Below are 25,985 nucleotides of genomic sequence, written 5' to 3' on the forward strand. Positions count from 1 at the left end.
CAAGGGGCCTGGTAGGAATTTTTCCCAATTGGCAATTTCAGCCAATCGGTTTTTCGCCTACCTCGTAGCAACTTGTCACAACTCCTCGGCATTGGCGGTTAGGCATTGTTAAGAAGGGGTTAAGAGGATGTGGGGGGGAGGAAACGCCATCACCTCCCCCAAAAGCTAAGGGTAGTCCGTTAAAGGATTCAGGGGGGCGTGGCCCTGTCCGAAACCTATGGAGATGTGGGCCTAAGGCACGCCCCCGAGCGGTGACCCGGGGGAGCTCCTAGTTGATGTGCCTCAGCAGGACTCCCCCTTTTGGTGTTAACCCATGCCGGTCTTCATGCAATCGGGCTGGAGCTGGTTAGTCGATAGGACCAATGCCTAAGCTAACACCTCTCATTCCTGAATTCAATAAAGTTGTGGCCTAATTCACCCATTTAACCTTAATGCTTGGTGTCCTGTGTCATTATTTCTCCCTGGTGGGGGGCGGGAACTCACCACGTAAAATGGACTGCCTAGTGACATTCTTGAAGTTTTTCAATCTTATTAGTCACCTTGGACCTTGGAAATAAAAGTGATATCATTACTGTAATTAAGCCATTTGACGAAATTAAATTTATGAAATGGGTTTGGAAAAATAGAGAGATCTGTACCTCTGCAGATGTTGGTGAATGTAGAACAATCTAAGCAGCAGGTCTCCACTCTCATTACTTCCCAGTGAAGAAGAGAAAAAGTTAAAGGTTCTACAATCCAACTCAGCAAAGCCTGGCTCTACTTTGGGGATCCGTGAAGCAGCCTGTGAGTCACTCTGGGTCTTGTGGGTTGTTGTTGTTTTTTATTGTCCTAGTAAAAGAGAAATGAAGCATGGAGAAGTTAAATTTTAATATTTTCACTATCCACCATGGATTAACTAACAACTACACCTACATATTTAATGACAGATTTCAAGATAAAAGAAAAATCTCGCTAGTCAACAATGCTCACGGTGCAGAAGAAAAATGGTGCAGTCATTTGTCGTCTGGACTTTTCCTAAGTTTAGATCATGGAAGGTTTCCAAGTCCTTGCTGGTCATGGACACTCATGCAGTCATTGTCTCATTTCCCATGACACAACCGTGTGCTGCTATTAGAAAGTCTATGTCATGTTCCAAGCCCTCCAGTGATCATTCCTATCAACCATGTAGATGGGTGGACCATGTAGTCTAAGGCCTCTGCTATATGTGGACCATGAGGATTGGACCTCACCATATGGATAGGAGAGGACTTGTCCAAGGGAGCTTCAGGGCTCAGCAGACACGAGAACCTGGAGCAGCTACATCTAAACTCACTTCATTGAACTATCATGTTTCTCAAGGAACCAGACGCCATCACTGAAGGGTGACACCAGGCTGCCTCTGAGATTAACAATCTCCAAACTGTTGAAATCCCAACAATCATCACCTAATTTCATCTGCAAGGGGTAGGTAAAATAAGGACCTGTCCCATTGGCCAAACCAGGCTCCCCACTCCTGGGCTGCAACTCCCATTTTCTCTGATGATTGATGCTGGCTGAGGTTGAGAGGAATTGTAGTCCACCACCACCACATTGGCTACCCCTGCTCTACAACGTAGAGGTTGGCATTTTGTTGTTGGGGGTTATTTCTGAGGAGGGAGGAGTTAACCCTCTTGCAGGTGGCAAATGGGAAGGACTATTTCAGTGACTGTTTAAGGCATGAAAGGGTTAATACCACCGAGTAAGCTGTCCTGCCAGGGTTAGCTATGTCACTTCCCCTTACTTTGGGAGGAAATAGGTGATCAAGCCTTTACTCCCTGTGGGAGGTGCATTCAGTGTGGGAGGTCTCAGCTGGCTGCTCCAGCTCAGCTGCATAGCTTTAATCAGCTTCTCTGGTTTCAGACAAGAACGGAGTCTGAAACAAGCAGTTTCCTATACCAACAGTTTAGGAACTTTTACCAGGGTGGTGCTGCGGTCTAAACCACTGAGCCTAGGGCTTGCCGATCAGAAGGTCGGCGGTTCGAATCCCCACCACGGGGTGAGCTACCGTTGCTTGGTCCCTGCTCCTCCCAACCTAGCAGTTTGAAAGCACATCAAAGTGCAAGTACATAAATAGGTACTGCTGCAGTGGGAAGGTAAACGGTGTTTCCTTGCACAGCTCTGGTTCTCCAGAACCGGCTTAGTCATGCTGACCACATGACCTGAAAACTGTACGCCGGCTCCCATGGCCAACAAAGCGAGATGAACGCCGCAACCCCAGAGTCGTCCGTGACTGGACCTAATGGTCAGGGGTCCCTTTACCTTTACCTTTAACCAAGCTACGTTTTATTGCCTGTGCAACTTTTCTGACTGAAGTATGGAAAAGCACATGAATCTGACCTTTGGGGAGTTTGTAAGTAAACCATTTTTTTAACTTGTGGTCTTTTCCTATGCTGGAGGAAGAGGGAAACTTTGGGAGGAACTTTCAAAGGGGACAATTTTGGAATTCACTTGGAAGGGCATATCTGAAAAGTTTCACAGCCTATATTTTCACAGTTCAGTTTGCTGCATATTATGTGATTTTCAGTCTCTGCAGTTGTTCTCTCACCAAAGAGTACTTGTCCTAAACTTGGATCTTGGCATCTAGGATTTCTCCTTTTATTTTTCCAAACCAACACTGAGAAGGCCCCGCTCCTGTAAGCAATCAAGTCACAGCATTTCTGATGAAAGAAGACCCTCGGTGCTGGATCTCAGTGTCCGGGCAGAACGATGGAGGTGGAGACGCTCCTTCAGGTATACAGGACTGAGGCCATTTAGGGCTTTAAAGGTCAACACCAACACTTTGAATTGTGCTCGGAAACATACTGGGAGCCAATGCAGATCTCTCAGGACAAGACCATGGCACACAGGTAGGACATCTGCTTTGCGTGCAGAAGGTGCCAGTTTGAGTCCCCAGAATCTCCTGGTAGGACTAGGAGAGAAGAAGAAGTGTTTGGATTTGATATCCCGCTTTATCACTACCCTAGGGAGTCTCAAAGTGGCTAACATTCTCCTTTCCCTTTCTCCCCCACAACAAACACTCTGTGAGGTGAGTGGGGCTGAGAGACTTCAGAGAAGTGTGACTGGCCCAAGGTCACTCAGCAGCTGCATGTGGAGAAGCGGGGAAGCGAACCCGGTTCCCCAGATTACGAGTCTATCGCTCTTAACCACTACACCACACTGGCTCGCCACCACAAAGGCTGAATACACTTGAGCTGCATTTAGCAACCCCTCAGCCAGCCTCTGACCAGCTTTAGGATTGTGGCCTGAGAGAATTAATCTTGCATAGAGTGGTAGCTGCAAGAGCTGCACAGAACTGGTGGTGATGTGGGGAGGCTCAAAGGCCAACCATGACAGAGCGGGAATCGAAAATGCATAAGATTTTATGAAGGTGACAGAAGAGAGGCAAAAAGTTACAAGATTTTTTTGCTAAATATGTTTATTAACTGTGTAAGAGAGGCACTTCAGCTTTTTTCATTTGTTAGGCTGTAACAAAAAATATGAATTATGAATAAATATTCATTTACCACATATGAATGCATTATAGCACAAAAGTGTTGAATAGAACTGCTGTAGCCTATTAAAACTGAATATTCCTATAACTACTACTACTACAGTGGTACCTCAGGTTACATATGCTTCAGGTTAAAGACGCTTCAGGTTACAGACTCCGCTAACCCAGAAATAGTACCTCGGGTTAAGAACTTTGCTTCAGGATGAGAACAGAAATCGCGCGGCAGCAGCGGGAGGCCCCATTAGCTAAAGTGGTGCTTCAGGTTAAGAACGGACCTCGGAACGAATTAAGTAGGTAACCAGAGGTACCACCGTACTTAAAAAGTTGAATGAACCATGGTGTTTAGTAGTTTTATCCAGTACAACCTTTTTTTTTTGGTAGTTTTATCCAGTACAACCTTTCAGCAAAATGAATGCATCCAGCGATCATTTGAAGACTCCTATGAATATCTACTCCATGTACAGTAAATTCTAAATGGTATTAGCTCTGTGATTCATGACATAATGGCTTCAGACATACTTGCCCTACTTATATTCAGATAATCAAATGAAATCAGATTAGAACAAAACAATTAGGCCTGTAAAATTTAATATTATTGTATTTCTCTAATCTATTATACCGACCAGTTCTTCAATCTCTTAAGGAGACTGCAGACAGCTCGGTACATTATCAGATTAATTCAACATTAAATATTACGCTATAAACAAAATAACCCATATTAACCCATCATCTCACCAAAAATTTTAAAAAGCCAAACACTTTTTACATATATACAAAAGACGGCCTCCAAGAAGTCAACTCGCTCTTCTGACATCTTGTCACATTCCAGGGTGACCAAGAAATAAAAGGAATACGCAGAGCAGATCTGACTCATCCCCCTTGCCACACACATACAATAGCTTCTATTGAGTTCTAGAGACAAACAAAACAGACGTCAATTGGCAGTACAAGTTGGAGAAACAGCATAATGCCCAGTGAAGCTGTCCACCCTAATGAGATAATGTACCTTTTCCTACATCTTTAATTGGGAGCGGTTAGCATTCACTTCTGGGATGCGGGTCGCGCTGTGGGTTAAACCACAGAGCCTAGGACTTGCCATTCAGAAGGTCAGCGGATCGAATCCCCGTGACGGGGTGAGCTCCCGTTGCTCGGTCCCTGCTCCTGCCAACATAGGAGTTTGAAAGCACGTCAAAGTGCAAGTAGATAAATAGGTACCACTCCGGCGGGAAGGTAAACAGCATTTCCGTGCGCTGCTCTGGTTAGCCAGAAGTGGCTTAGTCATGCTGGCCACATGACCCGGAAGCTGTACACCGGCTCCCTCGGCCAATAAAGCGAGATGAGCGCCGCAACCCCAGAGTCGGTCACAACTGGACCTAATGGTCAGGGGTCCCTTTACCTTTACCTAGCATTCACTTCTATGGAGAAATGTAAAAGGCTACCGTTTGGGACCCCCTTCAAGGATTACTGCCTTATGGCAAGTTCTTAAAGAAATGGGAGTGCCTGATCACCTCATCTGTCTCCTGAGAAATCTCTATGTGGGACAAGAAGCTACAGTTAGAACTGGATATGGAACAACTGATTGGTTCAAAATTGGGAAAGGAGTACGACAAGGCTGTATATTGTCTCCCTGCGTTTTTAACTTATATGCAGAATTCATCGTGCGAAAGGCTGGGCTGGATGAATCCCAAAACGGAATTAAGATTGCCAGAAGAAATATCAACAACCTCAGATATGCAGATGACACGACCTTGATGGCAGAAAGTGAGGAGGAATTAAAGAACCTTATAATGAGGGTGAAAGAGGAGAGTGCAAAATATGTTCTGAAGCTCAACAACAACAAAACGAAGATCATGGCCACTGGTCCCATCACCTCCTGGCAAATAGAAGGGGGAGAAATGGAGGCAGTGAGAGATTTTACTTTCTTAGGCTCCATGATCAATGCAGATGGTGACAGCAGTCATGAAATTAAAAGATGCCTGCTTCTTGGGAGAAAAGCAATGACAAACCTAGACAGCATCTTAAAAAGCAGAGACATTACCTTGTCAACAAAGGTCCGTTAAAGCTATGGTTTTCCCAGTAGTGATGTATGGAAGTGAGAGCTGGACCATAAAGAAAGCTGATCACTGAAGAATTGAAGCTTTTGAATTATGGTGCTGGAGGAGACTCTTGAGAGTCCCGTGGACTGCAAGAAGATCAAACCTCTCCATTCTGAAGGAAATCAGCCCTGAGTGTTCACTGGAAGGACAGATCGTGAAGCTGAGGCTCCAATACTTTGGCCACCTCATGAGAAGAGAAGACTCCCTGGAAAAGACCCTGATGTTGGGAAAGTTTGAGGGCACAAGGAGAAGGGGATGACAGAGGATGAGATGGTTGGACAGTGTTCTCGAAGCTACCAGCATGAGTTTGACCAAACTGCGGGAGGCAATGGAAGACAGAAGTGCCTGGCATGCTCTGGTCCATGGGGTCACGAAGAGTCGGACATGACTAAACAACTAAATAACAACAACCGTTTGGAACTCCACCATGGTACGGGGACAGAATACCTGGAGAGGACAGCCATCCAACAAGAGAGACTTGTGAGAAGTTCCTGAAATGCACAGGGCTCTCTGGATCCCACCATTTGGGAAACCAGTTGCTGGCATCCTCAGGAAGAGAGAGTGCTCTTGTTCTTGGGTCCTGATTGCAGGATTCCCATAGGCATCAAAGTGGGCACTGTGAGAAAAGGGTGCTGGACGAGATGAGCGTTGCCCTGAACCAGCAGGCTCATCTTCTTATGAATGATAGACATTTCACTTTAAAATCTAGTAGGTCCCCTCACCTTTCTCAGAGGGTGGTTTTTTGGCCAGGCATCTAGGCCCCTGCAGTGATCCAATATGGGGGCAGGGAGTTGATGTGCCCCTCCTGCCATCCTGGCTGCATAACTGATGCTGGGCGGGGCCACGCCCAATGTGGTCCCGCTGGTCAATCAGCACTGATAGGGGGCATGGCCACGGTTAATTTAACTGCAGCACGCCCGGGGGGGGGGGCCTCCTCTCTCACCCTTTCGCCAGATCTCCCAACCCACCCACTCTTTTCCCACATTTTGCTCTGACATGACCTTGCTATGGACAAATGGCAGCCGCCATATTGTCGGGGCCGGGTAGGATTTTTTCCCCACTTGGCAAATTTAGCACCGGCCATTTGGTTTTCGCCTACCTTGTAGCAAGCGCCACAACTTTGTGAGGTTAGGCATTGGGTAAGCCTTTGTTTGGATGGAGGAGAGGTTGTAGCCCCTCCTCATTAAGGGTATCCTGTTAAAGGGATCCAGGTGTGTGTGGATCCTGTCTGATGCCCCGACATGGGCTAGGACCATGCCACGACCCCAACGATGACCCCTCAGGGTGCCCCTATTTGATGTAAGTCACAAAGCTCCCCCTATTGGTGGTTTACCCTTAGTTGGACTCCCTGCAGATGGGGAGGAGTCAAGATATAGTCTGGCTTCACCCAATGCCTAAGCCAAACCGTTCACATCTGTAACTAATAAAGTTGTGGCCTATTTGAACCCATTAACCTAAATACCGTATTTTTGCTCCATAAGACGCACCTAGTTTTTAGAGGGGGGGAAGCAAGGAAAAAAATGTTCTGCGCATAACATGTAAACGGCTCTCGCTTTTCTTGCTTTAAACCCTTCCGTCCCTCCTCCCGCTTCGCTGAGAAGCCAGCAGAGCAAGAGCCATAGCTGCGCAGTGCCTCTTCTTCTGCTGCTGCTGTTGTTTAGTCGTTTAGTCATGTCTGACTCTTCGTGACCCCATGGACCAGAGCATGCCAGGCCCTCCTGTCTTCCACTGCCTCCCGCAGTTTGGTCAAACTCCTGTTCATAGCTTCAAGAACACTGCCCAACCATCTTGTCCTCTGTCATCCCCTTCTCCTTGTGCCCTCCATCTTTCCCAACATCAGGGTCTTTTCCAGGGAGTCTTCTCTTCTCATGAGGTGGCCAAAGTATTGGAGCCTCAGCTTCCCAATCTGTCCTTCCAGTGAGCACTCAGGGCTGATTTCCTTAAGAATGGCTTCCCAGCAAAGTGGGATGAGGGACGAAAGGGAGCCCTTACAAGGGAGCGCTGAGCAGAGCCTGGCAGCGGCTCTTGCTGGTTTTTCCGGGAGGTGGGGGAAGGGACAGAGGGCAGCCCGTCAGTCCCTTCTCCCACCTCACAGAAAAGCCCCCAAGAGCTGCACGCATGCTAGGCGTGACTCTTTAAAGAGAGCATGGCTCCAGCAAGAGCCTCCCGCCTGCATTCGCTCCCTTAGACGCACACACATTTCCCCTTGCTTTTTAGGAAGAAAAAAGTGCGTCTTAGGGAGTGAAAAATATGGTACTCGTGTCCATGTGCTTATTAATCACTAGGCAACTGTGGGTCACGGGGCCTTGGCACGCAAGACGTTTAGTTGGGCAACTTGTGCCTATTGATTCAAATCGGCTTGATTAAGAGCACCCCATTTCTAGATTTCTAATACTTTTAAAAAGAAATCAATGTTAATAACATTCACATCAGATTCCCTTCCACCCTCCCCGCCAAAAATGTTGGCATGCATGTCATAGGAATATATACGCACTTAAAATTATATGTTTATAAAATCAGGGCTTGCAACGTAGAATTTATTAGGCCATTTTTTTTACATAGCATTAAGTTCAAAGAAATCTGCTATTTTTGTTGTTGGGGTGTGTGTGTTGGTGGTGAATATGGCCGATCGCAATTCACAATAGGGCTTGTGTTATAAATTGTCCTGTGAGTGTCCAAACAGGAGAGATTCTGATAACCATACTTAAGTGTTTTGCTGCAAGTCTGCTGCAACAATAGAAGACCCGAGTCTGGATTTTAGAATCTGTATATAGAGATTTCAGCACAATTATGTATGTATAATTGCGATGAGAACTAGTGTTGTATTGCTTTTTTCTTTTTTATTTTCTCGCAAGGATAACATGAATTAAGGAATCCTAATTCCCCATTCTGAGCCCTTGGAAGAGAACAGGAAAGACATCTCAATTAATTGATTTAACTCCGTTGAAGTGGTAGCAGTTACAGCTGGGATAAATCTGTACCAGTCTTCCTTCGCCTAGCTCACGGCTTAAAAAACACAATGCATTTTGCACAGGCTTTGTTTAAAATATTAACTAGTGTCCTTAGCTTCAAGGATTTGGCATTGTTCAGCACCATAAAGATAATGGTCTCTTACATTAATACTGTTTGTGAGCAGGTGCCGAACCAAGGTCTCTCTCCTTGTGAAGAATGCGGACCCGCAGTCCTGAAAAGCTGGCAGATAACCCTGGGCGTGCTGGTCAACATTCTCTCTCAATAAAAGAAACTCAGGTGTCCAAGGTTGTGTGACAGAGGGAGCCAAAGACGGGCTGAGTTGCAATGTTTGCTGAGACGGCTTGACCAACATTTAACTCCTTGTTTTCTACTTGAGAGGTGGAAATCAGCGCAGGGAAGTATTCCTTCACCCAAGGTCTATAAAAACCTGGAAGCTCGCCTGCGCACGACACACTGCTTCAGGGTTCCTCGGCCCTGCCTTGCCCTTTCATTAGCAATGTCACTCAACCAACTTAAGTTTTCTTTTGGTCCAAGGTAGGACTCTCTCTCTCAGTTGGCAGTTTTCTGCTGCTGAGCATATTTACCAACCATGAGATTAGCATACTTATGTATGACTGAAGTCACCCCATCCATCATTATCTTACCATTTGCTTGCAGCATGATTACTTGCTACATATGGCCCCTCATCTGTCTTTAATTTTGCATATATATAATGTTATATATATATATATATATATATATATATATATATATATATATACACACACACACACACACACACATAGAAAGAGAGAGAGAGAGAATTTGTGCTGCCAAAACTTCATGTGGTTGTGACAGGGGTTGTTTGTGTTTATGGCATAAAAGATTGATATTAATGGTGTTGGTAGGTCAGTTGGAGACCTTCAGATAATAATAATAATAATAATAATAATAATAATAATATGCTACTTAGTATACAAAATGTTCTCCAAGCTGTGGGGGGAATCAATGCAAATGCATTTAAAATAAAATAATAAAACTTTTAAAAAGCTAAATAACCGAATGAAACTGTATGCTATAGTTAAAACAGAACAGTGTACAGTGGTACCTCGGGTTAAGTACTTAATTCGTTCTGGAGGTCCGTTCTTAACCTGAAATTGTTCTTAACCTGAAGCACCACTTTAGCTAATGGGGCCTCCCGCTGCTGCTGCAATGCCGCCGGAGCCCAATTTCTGTTCTTATCCTGAAGCAAAGTTCTTGACCTGAAGCACTATTTCTGGGTTAGCGGAGTCTATAACCTGAAGTGTATGTAACCTGAAGCGTATGTAACCCGAGGTACCACTGTACAAAAAGGGGGGGGGGAAGTTTAAGGAAGCACATACTGGGGAAACCCATCTCTATGTCTTTAAGGTGGGCATTGTGAGAATAGAATACTGGAGTCAATGGGTCCTTGGCTTGATCCAGAAGCCTTTGTCTTAAGTACATAAAGAGCAATCTCAGCTGGTTTGAAACTTTTCCTGGTTTGCTCTTGAGTTTAAGACAGTGGTGGGGGTGTGGGCAGGATCTGGCCAGCAGAAGCTACATGTTGCAGGACACAATGGTGCCGGCTGATAGGCGATGATGTCAAGTCTGCTTTCTGCAAGGGCTGAGTTCCCCGGGGAACTTTTAATGTTGTAATAAAACCATTCTCTGCTTAGACAACTTCTCCATTCCTTTGTCCCTGAAGAAGCGTACACCGTGTACTCTCTTGGGAGGTTTTTTTTTTTTTTTGGATGGAGGCCATTGCCTCCTAGTTTTCATCCTCTATCTTTAAAATGGGAACAGTAGTACATGTGAGATTTTGACCAGCTTCAGCCCATCTGAAGCTGATACAGGCTCGTCTTATCTTGAGCCCAAGCAGAGTAGTCCACACAGCAGAAGGATAAGCAGTATGTGCCACATTCTTAACTTTTATTTACACTCTATGCTGAGAGAATACAAACATGCATCTTGCCTCTGTGAGAGCAGAGAAGCAACTGTCTCTCTAACAAAGAAACCGAGAGAACAGTGAAAAACAGGAAACCAGTGTACGTCACATCCAGTCTCCCATTCCCGTGGGAATCCAACAGTAACTTGGACTGTGGAATGCAAAACAATGTCTTGTGACTGCAGTTGCTGCTCAATGAGGGAAATAGAAACCAACAGTACAGTGGTACCTCGGGTTACATACGCTTCAGGTTACATACTCTTCAGGTTACATACGCTTCAGGTTACACACTCCGCTAACCCAGAAATAGTGCTTAAGGTTAAGAACTTTGCTTCAGGATAAGAACAGAAATCGTGCTCTGGCGGCGCGGCGGAAGCAGCGGGAGGCCCCATTAGCTAAAGTGGTGCTTCAGGTTAAGAACAGTTTCAGGTTAAGAACGGACCTCCGGAACGAATTAAGTACTTAACCTGAGGTACCACTCTATTGGTGGTCTACCTTACAGGGTTGTTACTAAGGAAAATGTAGGCAAAGAGCTTCAGGCACTCAAGGAAAGTGCCACCTATTGATTCTACCACTGCTGTTATTAATTTATTATTTAAAATAGCAGTATTTTTGACATATCAATATACCTGAAGGAGCGCCTCCACCCCCATCGTTCTACCCGGACACTGAGGTCCAGAGCAGAGGGCCTTCTGGCGGGTCCCTCACTGCGAGAACTGAGGTTACAGGGAACCAGGCAGAGGGCCTTCTCGGTAGTGGCCCCCGCCCTGTGGAACGCCCTCCCACCAGATGTCAAAGAGAAAAACAACTACCAGACTTTTAGAAGGCATCTGAAGGCAGCCCTGTTTAGGGAAGCTTTTAATGTTTGATGCATTATTGTATTTTAATATTTTGTTGGAAGACGCCCAGAGTGGCTGGGGTATAAATATATTATTATTATTATTATTATTATTATTATTATTATTATTATTTTAAATGGAATCTTAAAAAAATTGGATTCTTTTAAGGCAAAAATGTAACAGAATTGTCAAAGACAGGCTGTGTTTTGTACACAGTTAATTGAAATTGGTTGGTTTCAACTGCCATCCTTGAGGTTTTAAGCGCATTAATTCCTTCTTGGTAGTTGTGCCAACCCTGTGGAACGCCTTTCCGTCAGATGTCAAATAGATAAATAATTATACAACTTTCTCTGGACATATGAAGGCAGCCCAGTATCGAGACGCTTTTAATGTATGATGTTTTGTTGTTGCTAAGAATTGGGTATCTTTTGTAAACTGACAGCTCACCGTGGAAAGGCAGCACAGAAATAAACTCAGTCAGTCATTCACTCAATCAAAATTATCATGATAAAATAAAACCAAAAGGGAATCAAAACCTTTAACAATAAAGTAGAAGCGACCAGTTAAAACATATCAAGGCAAGCAGGAAGAAAAATATTCAGTTCAATAGGTGAAAGTATCTGCGCACCTAGGACTCCTGCAAGCAGCCCATCTGTTATGTACTGAGTTGAATAGGATCCCAAATGCAGCAGTCTGATTGGTCCTAGAACAATAGGATCCAAAATGCAGCAGTCTGATTGGTCCTAGAACAATAGGATTCAGAATGCAGCAGTCTGATTGGTCCTAGAACAATGCAGCAGTATGATTGGTTGGCAGGAACCACCCAATCATGCTCCAGATATAAGTGAATCCACAACCTGATTGGCTTACAGTAGAATTCCAGAATTAGCCAATCACGTGCAGCCCATTGTGTAAATAATGTATATAAAGCAGATACTTTGGGGAAACATTCATTCCTCCTCACCACTATGAGCTGAATAAAGAGCATGAAATCCACTCTCGACTCTGAGTATATTTCACTGGCAACGAAGGTGGGATGCCGCTGAGCTGACTGCCACAGGGGGGCAACCAGGTGTTGGCCGCCCTCTTGGATGATGGTTGTGGGGGTTTTCCACCCAGCCACCCAGTCCTTAGGGGGCCGCCGGGGGGGGGGGCGGTGGAGCGGGCACATTGCCTATGAACCTTGCTATGGTTAATTTGGTCTCCGTATTTGGGGCCAGGGTGGGATTTTCCCCTGCCAGCAAATTGGCCAGCTTGTAGGTTTTCGCATCCCTTGTAGCAACCGTCACAACAGCTCCCGCCCGAAAACCAATGTCCCCACTGTGGAAGGACGTGTGGGTCCAGAATTGGCCTCCACAGTCACTTATGGACTCATTGTTAAAACCCTGTTTATGGAAGACAATCTTACTCGGCTACGAGTGATCGCCAAAGAAGCAGAAGAAGTAGTAGTAATAATAATATAGTAGTATTTATTTATTTATTTATTTATTTATTTATTTATTTATTCCCTGCCCATCTGACTAGGTTTGCCTATCTTAGGAATGGGCAAAAAAATGTAGAGATGTGCAAGAAAATGGCTCATGTCACTGCTGCAATCATCTAGGATTGTAGGCTTTCTCCACCCTTGAACGGACTGGAACCCAAAGAGAACGATTGAGAGAAGCAAAGAGGAACTCACATTACAGTGGTACCTTGGGTTACATATGCTTCAGGTTACATACGCTTCAGGTTACAGACTCTGCTAACCCAGAAATAGTACCTCAGGTTAAGAACTTTGCTTCAGGATGAGAACAGAAATCATGCAGCGGCAGCGGGAGGCCCCATTAGCTAAAGTGGTGCTTCAGGTTAAGAACAGTTTCTGGTTAAGTACAGACCTCTGGAACGAATTAAGTACTTAACCTGAGGTACCACTGTACTTTCTCTTTATATTCATTTCAGGGCGCATGGAAATAGAACCAAATGGACCCTCATTTGGTTAAGTTTCCCTGGTGTCCTGAAACGAATGCATGGCCTATCTGTGTTGGCGCTTTCAAAAGAACTCTTTGCCTGGTTTAGATCTACTGCAAAAACCAACTTGTATAGCATCTGAGGACAGGAGAGAGAAACGCCCATATGAATATAGTCAGCAATAATGGAAATGTTTGAGAGCACAGCAAGAGTTCGCTATAGGGGGTGGAAACACAATGCCATGTACAAAGATGGCATGAATATGATTGTAATTTCAGCCTCTTACTATATCCCGCCATTGTCAGAGAGTATTTGGACCAGGCTTAAGTGTTTCCTTTCAAACAGCGATAGCTCATTTCATTCCATCTTTGAAGGAATGTGTTGAAATGTATAGTGTAATGTGAATTACTCTGATATTTTGACCTTTTCTGTCCCCGCCCCCGAATCACTCTCTTGATAGCCCAGCAATAAACACATTTTAATGTCAAAATTGTTTCCATAGTAACAGAAGATGTCACTCTTAAGAATGATATATGATACAGGTGTGAAAAGTTGAAGGCTACCATAAGCACACATTCCGTTTTCTTTCTCCTCAATAACGTTAAAGGTAAACAACTTATTTAAAAGGATCCTTCAATAGATTATTCAATGCTGAACCCTTATACAGTTTTCCATTATTTCCTTATCACTTCATACTCTAATGAAACATTCGCTCACAAACTCAGATGACCAGAGTTGTTCTTAATATAAGGCTGTGTTTATCTTGCTCAGGAGAAAAAATAAACAGGCTCTCAAAAAGCTTATTCCTTGAATTTTTTTATTTAAAAAAACCCACACACTTCGCATTGTCTTCCAAGGCCTTTTGATCCAGCACTGTTTTTCAGTGTGGTGACTAAGTAGTCGATAATACTAAGTGGTTGGTTATACAATGTAGAGATTGTCTACATTGACTCACTCCAGGGAACATAGTCAATGGACAGGTATTCTATTTAAAGGATAGTAAGGTAAAGGTTAAGGGACGTGGGTGGTGCTGTGGGTTAAACCACAGAGCCTAGGACTTGCTGATCAGAAGGTCGGCGGTTCGAATCCCCACGACAGGGTGAGCTCCCATTGCTCGGTCCCTGCTCCCGCCAACCTAGCAGTTTGAAAGCACGGCAAAGGGCAAATAGGTACCGCTCCGGCGGAAAGGAAAACGGCGTTTCTGTGCGCTGCTCTGGTTTGCCAGAAGAGGGTTAGTCATGCTGGCCACATGACCCAGAAGCTGTACACCAGCTCCCTCAGCCAATAAAGCGAGATGAGTGCCGCAACCCCAGAGTCGGCCACGACTGGACCTAATGGTCAGGGGTCCCTTTACCTTTAATACCTGTACATACCATATTGGCTACTCCTGTTAGTGTGTATCCAAAACACCACCGTTTCTGAAATCTTTGCTTGGAAAGGATTTCGGAACCAGTTCTGAGACACAAAACATGGTCCCTGACCCAAGTGTCCATGCATTCAAGTTGTCAAGACTACATATTCAGATCTCTGTGACAGCAGCAGTGTTTGCTGGTCAGTCGAGAGGAAGGTGTTTGGAGTAACACTGAAAATCTGTTTGCCTAAGCAAGTCGGATTTTCCCAACAATTCTTCCCAATTAGCATTTGGTTAAGAAAATTAGAAATATCAAGCCATAATTTACAGTTTTGGAGGATATGAAAGGAATGTCTGATTCCAGCAGTGAACATGAAATATGACACTATTATTATTTTATTTTATTTTATTTTCCCCAGACACTCTGAGCGGCTTTCTTTTCTTTTTTTTAAATTTGGTAAAGGTTTTATTCTTTCTCCAACTCAAACTTTGGCTTAGTAGGAGATATGAGCTTCAAAGTAAGTTTTAAAAAAACTTTATTATGCCACCATTTCAAAGCATATTACACAGGTTTTGTTCTTCAAAATACCTTGGAAACTGTAAAAAAAAAAGAAAAACTAAACGAAGAACTTTGGACAATAGAAACCCTTCTGCAAAGTTCAGACTAAAACACATGCAGAAGACATACTGTTCTCAAAACATAACTTTGAACAAAGCACAAACTACACAAATATGCAGAATGAAACAGCATTTTAAAACTTCACCAAAAGTAGTCTCCATAAAAGGTGTAAAAGTCACCTATTCCAGAACATTAAAAACAGAATAAAAACTTCAAACACAAAAAAACTTCCCTAAACAGGGCTGCCTTCAGATGTCTTCTAAAAGTCAGATAGTTGTTTATTTCTTTGACATCTGATGGGAGGGTGCCACTACCGAGAAGGCCCTCTGCCTGCTTCCCTGTAACCTCACTTCTCGCAGTGAGGAACTGCCAGAAGGCCCTCGGAGCTGGACCTCAGTGTCCGGGCTGATTGATGGGGGTAGAGATGTAAGGATGTTGAAGAAATCTTTTGAAAATTAGCTATCAAATCGATTTGCTTCCATCCCTTCCAAGTGCAGGACAAACTCTTGCTACATATGCTTTTTGCCTTAATTTTCTACAACAAAAGTTTTTTAAAAATAAAAACAAACAAACCCATGCATGCCTTATACATAAATTGTTTCATGATATATATTGCCAAAGGCAGGTTATATGCATTAACCTCAATCCTATGTCTGTTCAGAAGTCTGTCCCGTTGAATTAAATGAGGCTCACTATCACATAAGTGCGGTTAGGATTTCAACCTTAATCTGCTTTCTACAATTATTTTTATAAGTGGATGGCATGCATCACTCATTACACTTCTTTTCACTTGGAAAGAAGTGGTCTCCTTTGTTATCTGCGGATTTTATCTGTACTCCTCAGTTAAAGGATGAACCTCTTTGTCAAAGTGGAGAGAACCACAGGGCTTTGTCTGGTTATATTTGACCATTTATCCATCACCTAAATTCCACCACTCCCACCCCCAAATTTGGTTGACTTATAACTAAACTGCCAGATCTCTCTCTCTCTTTTCCCCACCCTCATGTCTAAGGGAGGAAACTGAGATAGGACAACAAATTTATAATGGACTATGAAGTCAAGGGGGACGTGGGTGGCGCTGTGGGTTAAGCCACAGAGCCTAGGGCTTGCCGATCAGAAGGTCGGCAGTTCGAATCCCTGCAACGGGATGCACTCCCATTGTTCAGTCCCAGCTCCTGCCCACCTAGCAGTTTGAAAGCACGTCAAAGTGCAAGTAGATAAATAGGTACCGCTCCAGTGGGAAGGTAAACGGCGTTTCCGTGTGCTGCTCTGGTTCGCCAGCAGTGGCTTAGTCATGCTGGCCACATGACCTGAAAGCTGTACGCTGGCTCTCTCGGCCTATAGAGCGAGATGAGCGCTGCAACCCCATAGTCGTCCACGACTGGACCTAACAGTCAGGGGTCCCTTTACCTTATGAAGTCAAGACAGCAAGCTAGGCTGCAATCCTAACCCCACATAAGTGTAAGTAGGACTGTGAGCCTTAAAACATTGGATTAATGGACTTTTCCATGTAGTTTTGTAGATGGCTGGCCTGTGTGTGTGTGTGTGTGTGTGCGCGCGCACGTGTGTGCGTGCGTGTCCAGCTGTCAGACACTCACTGGTTGCTTCTAGAACTATCCATACTGGTGGTGGTAGAGATGGGAAGGCCTGGGGGGCAGGTTTTTTCTCATTTTTCCCCAAAGCCATTTTTTAGGGATAAATTGAAAAAACAGTTTGATATAGCTTGAATATTCCACACACTTTTTTTTCTGGAAAAAAAACATGGTCCCCCCCCCCCAATTTTTCCAGGTTTTTTCCAGGCTTTCCCATCTCTAGGTGGTATTATTATTATTATTACTATTACTATTACTATTATTATACCACCCCATACCTGCAGGTCTCAGGGTGGTTCACAGGATAAAATCACATTATAAAAACATGAAATACATAATCAAAACAAAAACAACTCAATAACCCCCCCCCCCTTCAATTAATTAGTGATAGGACAGGGCCATAAAATCAGGGTTTAGAGACCGGGTGTCATGGGTCCATTTTGTATCAACTTGAGATTTTTCTAGAAAACGGGGTGATCCAAATGGATTTGTTTCAGGCCCACAGGTTCTTCTTGCCATTCTGTGGGCACCACAGTAGGACCTCTGTAAGTAGGACACTGCCTCAAGCATGTTGTTGTTTAGTCGTGACCGACTCTTCGTGATCCTATGGACCAGAGCACGCCAGGCACTCCTGTCTTCCACTGCCTCCCGCAGTTTGGTCAGACTCATGTTTGTGGCTTCGAGAACACCATCCAACCATCTTGTCCTCTGTCGTCCCCTTCTCCTTGTGCCCTCCATCTTTCCCAACATCAGGGTCTTTTCCAGGGAGTCTTCTCTTCTCATGAGGTGGCCAAAGTATTGGGAGTCTCAGCTTCAGGATCTGTCCTTCCAGTGAGCACTCAGGGCTGATTTCCTTAAGAATGGATAGGTTTGATCTTCTTGCAATCCATGGGACTCTCAAGAGTCTCCTCCAGCACCATAATTCAAAAGCATCAATTCTTCAGCGATCAGCCTCAAGCATACATAGTATTATTTAGGGGATTTGAACTTAATTCTAAATTATATACCGGAAAAGTGGGATGTTATATACCGGAAACTTGGGAGATTACAAGGGGTAAAAAAAAATGGATGTATCGTGCCATATTAGAAGCAAAAAAACTTGTCTTGATGTATTGGAAGAGCCACAAAAAGATCCCATTGAGCACATGGATTGACAATATGGGCAGACTAGTTACCTACGAACAAATTGCATATTGACGCAAATTAAGAATGGATAAATATGAAGAAATCTGGAAGGAATACTTAAGCATGCTGCCTTCATTGCTGCCGCAATTGAAAGAAAATAACACAAAGGGTGGGGAAAACCTGGAACTCACCCGATTTTGTGTAACAACGTAATTCAGTTTCCCCCAATTATTTCCAGTGTGGACTGATGCGGGCATCCATCACTAGTACTGATTATATATAACGGACTTGCATAGTTTCCTGGCCTTTCCTGGCCCAGATTACCGTTCTATGTGCTGTTGCAGCTATAAATTGGTGCTGAATCGATGCTGATAAAATTCACCAGCAATGGAGAATCTCAAATGCACAAAATACATAGGATCTTCTTTTGTTTTCAATAGAAAACATAGCCAAGAGTTTGTTTTTTATATAAAAGTAGGGAGCTCAGCTCTGATAGCTGTGAAAACCATTCAAGTCTAATATAGGAAGTTTATTTCAATCTCATACGGAATGTTGAAGAAAAGAGCAACATCTCTTTAGCAGAATTCACCCTAGTCATTTCCATGGCAGCTTTTCCACAATGGAAGATGATCGGCTAAGACCATAGGTAGGTGATGTACAGAAAAGGCTTCCAGCCAGCCTTCTCTGAATATGGAGTATGCTATTGGGAGCTCCCAGTGATATCCTCCTTTCTCTCAAATCTGTTCGTCAGCACTTGGTATCCTAAGCTACTTGAATGGCAACAACAGATCCAGCTGTATTCCCTCATTGCCAGAGGGGGCTGCCAATGACCCCAAAGCCCTGACAGAAATAGCGCCAAAGTCATTCCGCGACGAGAGATGGCTCCACTTCCGCTCCTCACAGCTCCAAGTCTGTTTTTAAGGTAAAACACGATAAATTGCTTTCCGTGTTTTATAAATAATATAATACACGAGCAATTAAGTTGCTTTTCAGTGAGGCATCATGAAATATTCATCCACTTTTAATTTTCATGAATTTTACAATTTACAAGGTGTTGCCGTTCCTAATGCTATGTTAACATGGAGCACTGACTCCAAAGCCAACGCCAACAGCCGTCGTTGCAGGAAAGTGAGGGTCACTTTTCTAGTATTACGCTATTATGTGGCGATGCGCAGATCACTCTGCTTGGGCCAATTTCATTCTGCTCAGTCGTAACTCCATTCCATTCTGTTTTCCCATCAATCTGTTTATTTTTTAAAACCCGCACGAAAATTCATACTACATTTGTAAACCCCCCCCCCAAAAAAAACCCCGAATATTTTCTTAGGCATTTTACCCTAAAATTTTCATTTTGCTATGGTTTTTGGAGCTGGAACTCACTTTACAAAACCTGGAACGGCGTGAAATCTGTGCCCCTTGGGAAATGCAAAATAGGCTTCACAGTCTGAAAAAACAACAGCAGCTTCGTGAAATCTTCAAGCGCACCTAATAATATGACGGTCTCGGGGGTGTCACCACTACCTTTTGCCCAGGCTAATTCACAAGCAGTCCTCCAAACAGCTTCCACCAGTTAGACATCAAAGAAGATTTTAAAAGCACACAGAATAAAGCTCAGGGTGATGTAATCCAAAGGACTGATCATATGGAGGCCATGAGATTTGGCCATGTGATAAGAAAATCCATTGAGCACATGAAAAAATTCACTATATATAGAAATGAGGCGGGGGGGAGACCATAGCTCTGAGTCAGAGTGCATGCTTTGCAGCCAGAGGATCCTAGGCTCAGCTGCCAGCTTAAAAAAATTACATGGGCCTTCTCTGTGTGTCCCCTCCATCAGCTGTCCTACAGTTGGTGAGCCTTTTCAAAAACATTGCTGTCCCCTGGGATACTCGCCTGGTACTAACTTTGACATCTTCCACAATACCAGTGTGTAGAATTGTAGTCTTCATTTATCTTGGCCTATCTTATGCCAAGTATTATTTACTTAGCCTCCTGTCTCCCCACTGAGCAGTTGCATCCAGTCTCCCCTGGATTTCATCTACCCTAGTAAAGGTAGGGTAGGGTAGGTCCAGTCGTGGCCGACTCTGGGGTTGCGGCGCTCATCTCGCTTTATTGGCCGAGGGACCCGGCGTACAGCTTCCGGGTCATGTGGCCAGCATGACTAAGCCGCTTCTGGCGAACCAGAGCAGTGCACGGAAACACCGTTTACCTTCCCGCCGGAGTGGTACCTATTTATCTACTTGCACTTTGACGTGCTTTCAAACTGCTAGGTTGGCGGGAGCAAGGACCGAGCAACGGGAGCTCACCCCGTCGCAGGGATTCGAACCGCTGACCTTCTGATCGTCAAGCCCTAGGCTCTGTAGTTTAACCCACAGCACCACCTGCGTCCCAGGTGTACCCTAGGGTTCCCCAAACTCGAGTCTCCTGTTGTTTTGGACTACAATTCCCATCATTCCTGACCACTGGTCTTGCTAACCAGGGATGGTGGGAGTTGTAGTCCAAAAGCAGCTGTAGATTCAAGTTTGGGAATCCCTGATCTACCCTTTCCCACTTGTTAAAATTGGCAGCCTGCTAGGAGATATCAGAAGTGTCCTGCATCTTCGAGACAGAATTTTGCAAAACATGTAAAACGATTCTCATCTCCACAACAACTTTGCAGTGCTGATTGTGGGCTTTCTTCTTCTTCTTCTTCTTCTTTTAGTTCCAAGTACATGGAGACTGGTTGTACCTGTGTATATAACATCATTAGGAAGAGGCCAGTCATGATACAGGAGTCGCTCTTTATTAGCAGTTTCCTTTGGAACATTGCAAGCAATAAATAGTGATCATGAGGTTCACGCTATGGAAAGCATCATGCTCTTTTACTTAACAGCTGGCATGCGAATCGTTATCATTCACAATAAAATGCCTATCCCTTCACAGCACTGAACTACAAGTAGGGATCTCGTATCCTCCTTTGAAGGAGGCTCGGCCGTTTGATTTTGCCTGGGCCATCGCGGCTGCTTCACTCAGAAGCTCTAATCAGAGAATCACTCCTTACTTGGAAGAAAGTCCCATGGAACTGAATGGCACTTGCTTCCAAGCACAGAAAGTGTGCTGTTAGTTTTAAGCAGAATTATGAAACCGGTGCCAAAAAATATCAGTGGAGCAGCTTCATCCGGGTTAGAAAGCTGGATATGCTGAAAGGCATAAATAGAAATTTGGGTGCAGGTGGAAGAGTGAGCTGGGCAAACTGAAGAACTTAACTCCCCACTCCATCCATGGGCTGCATGGACTTCTTCTTGTTTCTGATTTAGTCTTCCTATGCTCAGTGGCGAAGCTACCAGCTCAGGCACCGGGAAAGGGGTACATCTGGGGGCGTGGCTGGCGCGTGTCCCAGGGGGGCATGTCGTGCGTCGGGGGGTGCGCGGCAAGTGGTGAGCATCCTGGGGATGCATGCCAAATGCCAAGCGCCCCGGGGGCAGGGGCAGGGGTGGCTGCAATGTCACCCCCCTCCCGGATTGCACCCAGGACGGATCGCCCCAGTGCCCCCTTCGTCCGCCAGTGCTTATGCCATGGGTAGGCAAACTAAGGCCCGTGGGCTGGATCTGGCCTAATCGCCTTCTAAATCCAGCCTGCGGACTGTCCAGGAATCAGCATGTTTTTACATGAGTAGAATGTGTCATTTTATTTAAAATGCATCTCTGGGTTATTTGTGGGGCATAGGAATTCGTTCATTTCCCCCCCTTCAAAATATAGTCTGCCCCCCCCACAAGGTCTGAGGGACAGTGGACCGGCCCCCTGTTGAAAAAGTTTGCTGACCCCTGGCTTATGCTATGCTAGCAGAGACCCACAGAAACTGGGGCAACGTTGTCATAGGAAGAAGCTGCGGCATGGACTCCTCCTAGAAGGCCATTTATGCGATGCCAAAAAAAGGGGAGCCACAGACAGGAGGACTCCAATTTGCATATCACTTGCATGTGCAAATGTATCGGTATAACTGCAGAATTAGCAACCAAACTACAGAGCCTAGGACTTGCCGATCAGAAGGTCGGCGGTTCAAATCCCCGTTGCTCGGTCCCTGCTCCTACCAACCTAGCAGTTCTAAAACACGTCAAAGTGCAAGTAGATAAATAGGTACCGCTCCAGCAGAAAGGTAAACAGCGTTTCCGTGCATTGCTCTGGTTCACCAGAAGCGGCTTAGTCATGCTGGCCACATGACCCGGAAGCTGTACGACGGCTCCCTCGGCCAATAAAGCGAGATGAGTGCCGCAACCCCAGAGTCGGGCACGACTGGACCTAATGGTCAGGGGTCCCTTTACCTTTACCTTACTATCCTTTAAATAGAAATACAATACATCTCACCGCACTGGGGAAGATTGTGACCAGACAACCTGTGTGCCTGCTCAGATTCAAGGCTCTTCCTCCTCTTCCTTTATCTTTAAATCTTTTGATGACCCTTCAAAGAGAGGTCCATCCTCTGTGAAGTAGGACACATGGCTACCCTACAGCCTAGACCAGGCCGTATCCGCGGCTCCGGAGCCGCATGTGGCTCTTTTACACCTTTGCCGCGGCTCCGGGGCGGATACTAGCGAGGGGAGGAGGCGCATTGTGCGCCCCGACACTCCCCACTGTGGCAGGCGCTGTACTGGCTGTGATGTCGCATGGGGGCGGTGCGTGCATTAGTCAGATCGGAGGGCAGCGGCGCGCATGCTTTAAATGTCGCAATGGTTTTGCAGCTCCCAGTTGTTGTTTTTCTTCGGAAACGGGTCCAAGTGGCTCCTTTTGTCTTAAAGGTTGCAGACCCCTGGCCTAGACCCTTATCGCAGGGTTGCACAGGAAGTATCGACTTCCCTTGACTCACTACCACCAGCACAGAAGTGGGTTCTTTGTGACCCTCCAGATTTTGCTAGGCTACAGTTCCCACCATCCTTGATCATTGCCAGTGCTGATAGGGGCTGATGGGAGTTGGAGTCCATCTACACCTGGAGGGCTAAAGGGTTTCACACCCCTGCACTAGTGCAACATGAGGCAAGGGGCTGAAACTTTAGCAGATTGTTGGCCATGATGTTAGAAATCTGTCAATTCCACAAACACACACACAAACGAAAATATAGAACAAAAACAAAGCAAAATTGCATTTCAGAGTTTTCTGCTTCTCATTTTAATTTCTTCCTGTTTAGTTTATTCTTGGCTTGATCTCTCTTGTGGGCCAGCCCCTCGCTCTGGTCTCAGCGATAAATACCCTGTTGCACTTTGCAAATAAATAAAAACAAAATCATACCACAAATGCCACTCAGATTTATTGAATGCCTTACACATGTAGAAATGCCATTTAATCCTCTAGAAAGTGAGCTCGCTCGAAAGCCAAAAGCAAAACGAAAACCCTCACATGTAATTAATACATTGCTTTACAGCGTTACCAAAAGAAAGGGAGAGGGGGGAAACCTAATCAGAAGAATGCTATTTATACCTAAGATCAGACAATGTAAAACCTCAAGCAGGCAACCCAAAAGCTAACTGTAAATGCAGAGAAATCTAATATCCTAATACTCCAAAATGACTCTAAAATCCAATAATATAAAAAATGCTTTATAGTGCTATCACTTCCACAGCACTGGGGTTTCATAAGATTGTGTGTTATTGGCCTAATGTAGTCATTTTACACACACACACACACACACACACACACACAGACACACAGAATAAGAGAGAAAGAGAGAATTCTGCATTTCCCTAAGAGCTTTCACTTAAATCTGGAAACACTGTTGTTTACAACAGAACTAGAGTATGGTACTTGGCTTACTTTATAGAGTGACTGCGTACCATTTGTGAATAGTACCTGGGCATGCAGATTTAGTATGTAACCACCCATGACCAGGCATGGAAAACCTATGGCCCTCCAACTTCCACAAAACCTGACCATTGGCCATGATTTCTGGCAGGGCCAGCCCTACCAACAGGCAGAGTGAGGAAGCTGCCTCAGGTGGCCAATAGTGGAAGGAAGTGAAAGACAGCCTACCTGTGCCCCCTTAAGCTAGGCTGCTGACCTCAGGAAGACATTGTCCCATCACCAGCGTCAAAGTAAGATTCAACTGTCAGTGCAATTGGTTTCCTTATGTGAAATAGGTGTGCCATCTTGTCCTTTGCCTCAGGCAGCAAAATGTCTTGGGCCAACCCCACTTCTGGGGGTGGGGGGAGAGGAGTAAGATGCAGTGGCGTAGCAGTGGTTGCCAGCCCCCGAGGCCACACAGAGTTGGAGGTAGGAGGGAGGGAAATGGACAGCGTATGCATGCACATTCAACTGTCTAACGGCGTCCGCATCACCCAGGATATCCCAGCCGCAGAGATAAAAGAAGAAGAGTTGTTCCATTATCTAGAGAAGCCATTTTCAACAGAGCCCAGCGACAGAAGTGCACAGCTGTTTTGAGACAGCACTGTTCCCTAACAATTTTGTGGCTGGGGCAATCACACCTATGCTTCCCCATTCTATGCCACTGGTTAGAGGGCCCCTGCTCTTGCCTGGACCTTTAGAAGAAGAAGAGGAGTTTGGATTTGATATCCCGCTTTATCACTACCCGAAGGAGTCTCAAAGCGGCTAACATTCTCCTTTCCCTTCCTCCCCCACAACAAACACTCTGTGAGGTGAGTGGGGCTGAGAGACTTCAAAGAAGTGTGACTAGCCCAAGGTCACCCAGCAGCTGCATGTGGAGGAGCAGAGACGCGAACCCAGTTCACCAGATTATGAGTCTACCGCTCTTAACCACTACACCACACTGGCTCTCTTTACTCTCTTTACTAGTACCAACTCCTTGACTGGGCTAAGTCATGCATTCTGTTGTAGTATCAGCTGTGCCTCTCTTTCCCCCAGTCATGTCCAATGCCTCACAGCCTTCTCTCATCCACCAGACCCATCCTGATTCTTCAACCCAATCCAGAATCTCTCCTGTGCCCTCACCACCTTTCACCCAATTCAACTTCTTCTTTCTCTAGAGATGACTCATAGCTGAGTAAGATTGTCTTCCATGAACACGGTCTTAACAGTGAGTCCGTAAGTGACTGTGGAGGCCAATTCTGGATCCACACGTCCTTCCACAGTGGGGACATAGGTTTCTGGACGGGAGTTGATCACGGTGAGGGTTTGCCAAGCGTGCCTTCCTCTTAGCACATTTCTCCCTTTTGACCTGAGTTTGAGCGTCTTCAAAGTCCATGACACCTTTGGTAAAGGCTGTTCTCCAATTGGAGCACTCGCAGGCCAGTGTTTCCCAGTTGTCGGTGTTTATACTACATTTTTTAAGATTTGCCTTGAGAGAGTCTTTAAACCTCTTTTGTTGACCATCAGCATTATGCTTTCCATTTTTAAGTTTAGATTGGTTGCTTTGGAAAACGATAATCAGGCAATTCAACTACTCCCATAGGTGCCAACCCAATCTCCTGGCAAATGCCCTACATCTATGCTTGCACCACTAGAAATCTGTTTTCCCCCAACTCAGGTCTTCTCTCTTTTGGCCCTTCTTTGACCTTCTTGACACAAGTATAGCTCACTTCCAGGCAAAGAATACAGAATTATGGTCTGTTGGGGGGGGGGGGAGAGAAGACTTGCATATAGTGTGGTTGCCCAGCAACCGCAGGATGCATACCTAATGGTTAATCCATTCAAAGTAGATTAAAGAACAGGCCATTTCTCCCCTTTTGCAAAGAAACTTTTCTGTTGACACACTAAAAAGTCCTCTGTGATTATTTATGAATCACCACTTCTTCTTGAATCACATCTTTTTTTAGTTTTAGTTTTTGCTAAGCATGAACAGCTGTGACAGAATGTGCCTTTGTCAGATGTATCTTCTTTGGTCTCCAGTCCTCAGACTACACATAAACTGATATATCGAAAGCCGCCCAGCAAGGCTTCACCAGGAGCTGACGCAACTGTGCTCTGATGGAAGATGCATAAGGGTGCTGGCAAGAGACTCCGCCCACAGAACCAGCCCAGGTAGGGCAGGTTTCTGTCACCTGC

General features: G+C 45.1%; 1 protein-coding gene across 1 annotated transcript in view; it reads right to left on the reverse strand.

Annotated features, from left to right (window-relative positions):
* Positions 1-5,494: 5,494 nt before the first annotated feature.
* FTCDNL1 (formiminotransferase cyclodeaminase N-terminal like) overlaps positions 5,495-25,985 on the reverse strand; it is a 454,166-nt gene continuing 433,675 nt past the window's right edge. The window contains exon 6 of the transcript XR_013989900.1: positions 5,495-5,570. The gene's annotated coding sequence lies outside the window, so the exon portion shown is untranslated. The remainder of the gene's footprint in view (positions 5,571-25,985) is intronic.

Source organism: Podarcis pityusensis (assembly GCF_964106645.2).
Source record: "Podarcis pityusensis genome assembly, chromosome: 1".
Lineage (NCBI taxonomy): Eukaryota > Metazoa > Chordata > Lepidosauria > Squamata > Lacertidae > Podarcis > Podarcis pityusensis.